The following is a 7,780-nucleotide window of genomic DNA, read 5'->3' as shown; positions in this document are numbered from 1 at the left end:
CATGATGCTGCAAAAACTCAACTGCAAAAAGACAAATAACACAATTAAAAAATGGGCAAAGCATATGAACAGGTGCTTCACCAAAGAAGACATTCAGGTAGCTAACAGATACATGAGGAAATGCTCATGATCATTAGCCATTAGAGAAATGCTCATCAATACTACCGGGAGATTCCATCTCACTCCAACAAGGCTGGCATTAATCCAAAAAACAGAAAATAATAAATATTGGAGAAGTTGTGGAGAGACTGAAACACTTATACACTGCTGGTGAAACTGTAAAATGTACAACCACTTTGGAAATCAATTTGGCACTTCCTTTAAAAGCTAGAAATAGAACTACCATACAATCCAGCAATCCCACTTTTGGAATATATCCTAGAGAAATAAGAGCCTTTACACAAATAGGTATGTGCACATCCATGTTCATTGCAGCAAAAAGATGGAAGCAACCAAGGTGTTCATCAATGGATGAATGGATGGATAAATAAATTATGGTGTAATCACACAGTGGAATACTATGCAATGATAAAGAAAAATGATGAATACATGAAACATTTCATAGCAGCAGAATCTGGAAGGCATTATGCTGAGTAAAATTAGTCAGTTGCAAAAGGACAAATATATATGAGACCACTATTTCGGTAACTCAAGAAATAGTTTAAACACAGAAGAAAATATTCTTTGATGGATACGGGGGTGGGGAGGGAGAGGGATATTCATTAATTAGATAGTAGACAACAACTATTTTAGGTGAAGGGAAAGACAGCACACAATATAGGCGAGGTCAGCACAACTGGACTAAACCAAAAGCAAAGAAGTTTCCTGAATACAGTCGAACACTTCGTAGGCCTGAGTAGCAGGGGCGGGGTCTAGGGACTTTGGTTTCAGGGGATATCTGTGTCAATTTGCATTACAAAATGTATTAAAAAAACATTCTGCATCCCACTTTGGTGAGTGGAGTCTGGGCTCTTAAATGCCAGCAAGTGGTCACCTAAGATGCATCAACTGGTCTCAACCTACCTGAAGCAAAGGAGAATGAACACCAAAGATGCCATGTGAATATAAGCCCAAGAGACAGAAAAGTCCACATAAACCAGCGACTACATCAGCCTGAGTCCAGAAGAACTAGATGGTGACCAGCTACAACCAATGACTGCCCTGACAGGGAATACAACAGTGAACCCCTGATGTAGCAGGAGAACAGTGGGATGCAGACCTCAAATTATCATAAAAAGACCAGACTTAATAGTCTGAATGAGACTAGAAGGAGCCCGGAGGTCATGGTCCCCAGACCTTCTGTTAGCCCAAGGCTGGAATCATTCCCAAATCCAACTCTTCAGACAGGGATCGGACTGGACTAAAATACGGAAAATGATACTGGTGAGAAGTGAGCTTCTTGGTTCAAATAGATACATGAGACTATGTGGGGAACTCCTGCCTGGAGGAGAGATGAGAAGGCAGAGGCAACAGGTGCTGGCTGAATGGACACGGGGAATACAGGGGTGGAGAGGAGGAGCATACTGTCTCATTAGGGCGGAGAGCAGCTAGGAGTATATAGCAAGGTGTATATAAGTTTTTGTATGAGAGGCTGACTTGATTTGTAAACTTTCAATTAAAGCATGATAAAAAAAGAGCAAGGAAATAAAAACGAACAAAAAGAAGAGGTAGAAATTATAAAAAGAAGCCAAACAGAAATACTTCAACTGAATAGTACAATAACTGAAATAAAAAATTCACTGGAGGGGTTCAACAGTAGAGTTGAGCACGGTGAAGAAAGAATCAGAGAACTTAAGACAGGACAATTGAAATTTTCCAGTCTGAAGAAAAAAAACAGGATGAATAAAAGTTATTGGAACCTAAGAGATAGTAGGAAACTGTCAAGTGGATCAATCTATGCATTATAAGAGTCCCAGAAAGTGAAGAGAAAGGAAAAGCGGCAGAAATTTTGGCTGAAAATACCTTAGATTTGATGGCAGATATGAATCTACACATCCAAGAAGATCAATAGATTTCAAGAAGGATAAATCCGTAGAGATCCACACTGAGACATCATAATAAACTCTAAAAAAGGAAAGATAAAAAGAGAATCTTGAATGTAGTAAGAGAGAAACAATTTGTCACGAAGAATTCTCAAAAAGATAAGCACCAGTTTCTCCTCAGAAACCGTGGAGGCCAAGAGGCAGTGAGATGACATATTTAAAGTGTGGAAAGAAAAAGATTGTCAATCAAGAATTTTATATCTGGCAAAACTATCCTTTAAAAATGAGGGTGAAATTAAGTCATTTCCAGATAAAGAAAACCTGAGGGTGTTTGTTAACATAAGACCTGTCCTACATGATATGCTAAAGGGAGTCCTACAGGCTGAAATGAAAGGACACAGGACAGTAACTCAAATCAGTATGAAAAAATAAAGACCTCTGGCAGAGATAATTACATGGACAAATATAAAGGTCAGTTTTATTGCATTTTTGGTTTATAACTCTACATGCTATGTCCTACATAATTTAAAATGAAAACTCATAAGAAAGATTATAAATTTATGTTATTGGGTATACAACATATAAAAATGTAACATGATAAAAAATAAAAGGAAGGAGAGCTGTATAGGAAGAGATTTTTGTATGCTATTAAATTAGTATCAATAGAAAGTAGGTGATTATAAATTTGGGATATCAAGTCAAATCCTTCTGGTAGCCTGAAAGAAAATATCTAAAAATATATACACAAAAAGAAATGAGAAGAGAATTAAAATGTTTCACTACAAAAAATCAGCTAAACATAAAATAAGTAGTATTGGAGGAAATAAAGAACAAAAAGGTGTAAGACAGAAAAAAAAAAGCAAAATGGCAGAAGTAACTCCTTGCTTATCATTAATTACTTTAAATACAAATATATTAATCTCTCTAATCAAGATGCAGAGACTGGCAGAATGGGTAAAGGAAACATGATTCAACTATATACTCTCTAACAGAGACCCACTTTAGATCCAAGGACACAAATAGACTGAGAGTGAAAGGATGGAAAAATAATATTCTGTCTTTTCACTCTCAGTCTATTTAAAATAATAGCCAAATAATAATTTAAATAATAACCAAAAGGGAGCCGGGTGGCCAAATTAATATCAGACAAAAAAGCTTTTAAGTCAAAAACTATTACAAGAGACAAAGGAGGCCATTATATACAGATAAAAGGGTCAATTCATCATGAAGATGTAACAATTATAAATATATATGTACTTGAAAACAGAGCCCCAAAATACATAAAGAAAATATTGACAAAATTGATAGGAGAAATAGACAATTCTACAATAATAGTTGAAGATTCAATATACCACTTTCAATAATGGATAGAACATCTAGACAGAAGATCAATAAGGAAATTGAGGACATGAACAACACTACAAACCCAGCTACACCTAACAGACATATATAGAACACTCTACCCAACAACAGCAGAATACATGTTCCTCTCCAATGTGCATGGATGATTCTCCAGGATAGTCTATATGTTAGGGTGCAGAACAAGGCTCATTAAATTTAAGAATATTGAAATCATATAAAATGTGTTCTCTGATCACATGGAATAATACCAGAAATCAATAACAAAAGAAAAACTGAAAAAATCCACAAATATGAGGCAATTAAACAACGTACTGTTAAACAATCAATGGGTCAAAGACCATAAGGGAAATTAGAATATGCCCAGAAGTGAGTAAAAATAAAGGCACAACCTACCAATATCTATGGGATGCAGTGAAAACAGTTCTTAGAAGGAAAATTACAGTTTTAATCACCTACATTAACACAGCAGGAAGATCTCAAATCAACAACCTAACTTCATACATCAAGGAACCAGAAATAGAGCAAGCTAAGCCCAAAGCTACCAGAAGGAAGGAAATAAATATCAGAGCAGAAATAAATGGAATAGAGAAACAATAGAATCAATAAAACCAGAAGTTGGTTCTTTGAAAAGATCAATGAATGTGATAAACTTTTACCTACACTGACAAATTAAAAAGAGACAAGATACAAATAACAAAAATCAAAAATGGAAGTGGTGACATTAGTACTGATCATTCAGAAATAAAAAAGAATTATAAGAAAATAGTAAGTACAATTGTATGCTAATACATTAGATAACCTAGATGGAAGAGACAAATTTATAGGAACACACAAATTACCTAAATTGACTCAAGAAGAAATAGAAAATTTCAACAGACCTACAAGTGAAGAGACTGAATCAGGCAAAAATCCTCAACAAAATACTAGAAAACTGAATCCAACACCATATTTAAAGGATTATACACTATGACCAATGAGTTAATGGAATGAGGAAAAGCAAAAACAAAAAACATGATCATCTCAATTAATGCAGAAAAGGCATTTGACAAAATCAACACCTTTCATGATTGAAAAAAAGAAAGAAAAACACTTAGCAAGCTCGGAACAGAAGAAAAATACCTCAACAGGAGACAGAGTATTTATGAAAAATCCACAGCTAACAGCATACTCAAAGGAGAAAGACTAAAAGCTTTTTCTTTAAGATCCGAAAACAAAGTAGAATGCCTGTTTTGACCACTACTACTCAACATTGGACTGGATATTTTGGCTGAAAATATCCTAGATTTGACAACAGGCATAAATCTACACATCCAAGAAGGTCAACAAACTTCAACTAGGATAAATTCCAAGAGATCAACACATAATAAACTCTAAAACACCAAAGATAAAAGGAGAATCTTTAATAAGGCAAGGATAAATCCAAAGAGTGGAAAATATTGTACCTAGCCAGAGCAATTAGGCAAGAAAAAGTGATAAAGCCATCCAGATTGGAAAAAGAAGCACTAAAATTCTCTGTATTCACAGAAGACATGATCCTATATAGAGAGAACCTCGAATATTCCACAAGAGATCTCCTAGAGCAAATAAATTCAGGAGAGATGCATGGCACAAGACTAACTCACAAAGATCATTTATTTCTATACACCAGCAATAAACTATCTGAAAAGAAATTAAGAAAACCATTGCTTTTAGAATAGCATCTAAAGAATTTAAAATACCAAGGAATAAATTTAACCAAATAGGTGAAAGACTTGTACACTCAAAATTATAAAACATTTCTGAAAGGAATTAAAGGAGGCCTAAAAAAAAAAATTTTTTTTTTAAATAAATAGAAAGACATCCTATATATAAAGATGTCAAGACTACCCAAAACAATCTGCAGATTCAATGAAATTCCAATCAAAATTCCAACAGAAGTTTTTCCAGAAATGTAAAAGCTGACCGTCAAACTTATGTGGAATTGCAAGGGGCCCTGAATAGCCAAATCAATCTTGAAAAAAAAAAAAATACAAGTAAGAGGACTCACACCTCCCAATTTCAAAATGTACTATAAAGCTATAGTAATTAAAAAAACAAACAAAAAAAAACTCTGCCAATTGATTCTAGACTAGGGTGCCAAGACCATTAAATGGAGAAAAAAACAGATTTTTCAATAAACGGTGCTTAGATAACTAGATTCCCACATGCAGAAAAACAAAATTGGACCCCTACCTCTACCATATAAGAAAATGAACTCAAAATAGATAACTAGATTCCCACATGCAGAAAAACAAAATTGGACCCCTACCTCTACCATATAAGAAAATGAACTCAAAATAGATTAACAACCTAAATTTACCAGCTGAAATCACAAAACTCGTAGAAGAAAATGTAAGAGTAAATCTTCAGGACCTTGTAGTTAACAACAATTCTTAGATATGACCGCAAAAGCACGTGTAACAAAAGAAAAATCGATAAATTTGACTTCATCAAAAATTTAAAAATATTTTTTACATAAAAGGACATTATCAAGAAAGTTAAATGACATGCTACAAAATGGAAAGACATTTTGGAAATCGTATATCTGATCGTGTTTTATTACCAGACTATACAAAGTACTCCTACAACTCAACAGCAGCAACAAAAAACCCAACCCAAGCCCCCCCCCAAAAAAAAAGGGGGGCGGCAAAGGACTTGAATAGACGTTTCTCTAAAGAAGATACATAAATGGCCAATAAGCACATAAAAAGGTGCTCAAGATCATTATTCATTAGGGAAATGCAAATGAAAACCACAGTGAAATACCTCTTCACCCTCTCTAGGACAGCTATTAACAGAAGCAAAAACAAACCAAACAAAAATATAAATGACAAGTGTTGGAGAGAACGTGGAGAAAGGAGAAATTGGAGCATTCGTCCATTGTTAGTGGGAATGTAAAATGGGGCAACTGTTTGTGGAAAACGATTTGATAGTTCTTCAGAAAATTAATCATAAAATTATTGTATGACCCCACAATTCTACTTCTGAGTATATAGAAAGCAGTAATGCAACAGAAACCTATGCACTGATGCTCATTGCAGCCCTACTCACAATAGCCAAAAGGTGGGAACAGCTTCAATGCCTGTCAGCAGATGGGTAAGCAAAACATGGTATACAATACAACAAAGATATGAAGAAAGAGAAATGAAGTTCTGTTACATGCTACAACATGAATGAACCTTAAAAACATGCTGAGCGAAATAAGTCAGTCACAAAAGAGCATATTGTATGATTGCACTTACATGAAACATTTATAACAGACAAATGCACAGACAGAAAGTAGATTACTGGTTACCAGGGGCTGCAGGGAGGGGAGAATGGGGAGTGGTTGCTTAATGGATACAGAGTTTCTGTTTGAAGGGATGAAAAAGTTTTAGAAACAGTGTTAATAGCTGCACAACACTGTGAGTATGATTAATGCCACTTATACACTGGGAAAATGGTAAAAATGGCAAGTTTTGTGTTGTATATATTTTTCCACAATAAAAAAATTAAAGACTAGATTGAAATAAGTAACAAAAAAAAAATGGGAAGGCAGGTTCAAGTAAGCAAATAATAAATATATTTTTAGAAGCAAGTACAAGTTTCACTTATTTGAAGTAAATATTTTATAGAGGTTTGAACTTAGCAACAATTCAGGAAAGTAGCTGCCTATAATTATAACAAATCATGGAAAAAATGATTTTCAAGCAAAAGTGCATCAGCTTTAGAAGCTTCTTCCAATTTTTGAGGTACACCTGGCTGGTAGCCCATGGTGGACCAGACAAAATGAAGAGTATTGATAAATTCAAGTACCTGTGAGAAATTAGTAGCTGCCTTATTACGTGTCTAATGCCATATGTTGGTCAATTTCATGTACACCGGAAATTGAAAAAAGCACAATTAGAATTAAAAGAAGTAGATTTTAATGTTATAAGCCTGTCAAATTAAAAGTGTATTTCATTTCATTTAATGATAATAATGAACTACAACACAACACCTACTATGAACCAGGCATCGTTCCATGAGCTTTGCAAGTAATAATTCATTTAATTCTCCAAATAGCCTTATAAGGTAAAAAACAAAAAACGTTGCTCTCGAGTAAGGTAGATACTATTATTATCCTCATTTTACAGATGCAGAAACTGAGGCTCAGAGGTGTTTAATAACTTGGTCTCCCATCTAGTAAGTGGTTGAGCTAAATTTGAAGCACAAATCCAAAGTCCTGGTATGAACCACTACACAACTGTATTTCATTTCAATAACTATTAATTGAGCAAGTACTATATTACAGGCACAGTACCAGGCAATAAGACAACAATGATGTACAAAAATAAACAGCATCCCATCCTCATAAACCTTATAGCCTAGGAGACTAGGCAGACATTTAACAAATAACCAAGTGTGAAATTTTAGATTTGACAAGTACTTTTTTTTTT

This window comes from Elephas maximus, chromosome X (genome assembly GCF_024166365.1).
Source record: "Elephas maximus indicus isolate mEleMax1 chromosome X, mEleMax1 primary haplotype, whole genome shotgun sequence".
In the NCBI taxonomy this organism is placed as follows: domain Eukaryota; kingdom Metazoa; phylum Chordata; class Mammalia; order Proboscidea; family Elephantidae; genus Elephas; species Elephas maximus.
Note: the sequence above shows the minus strand (reverse complement) of the source record.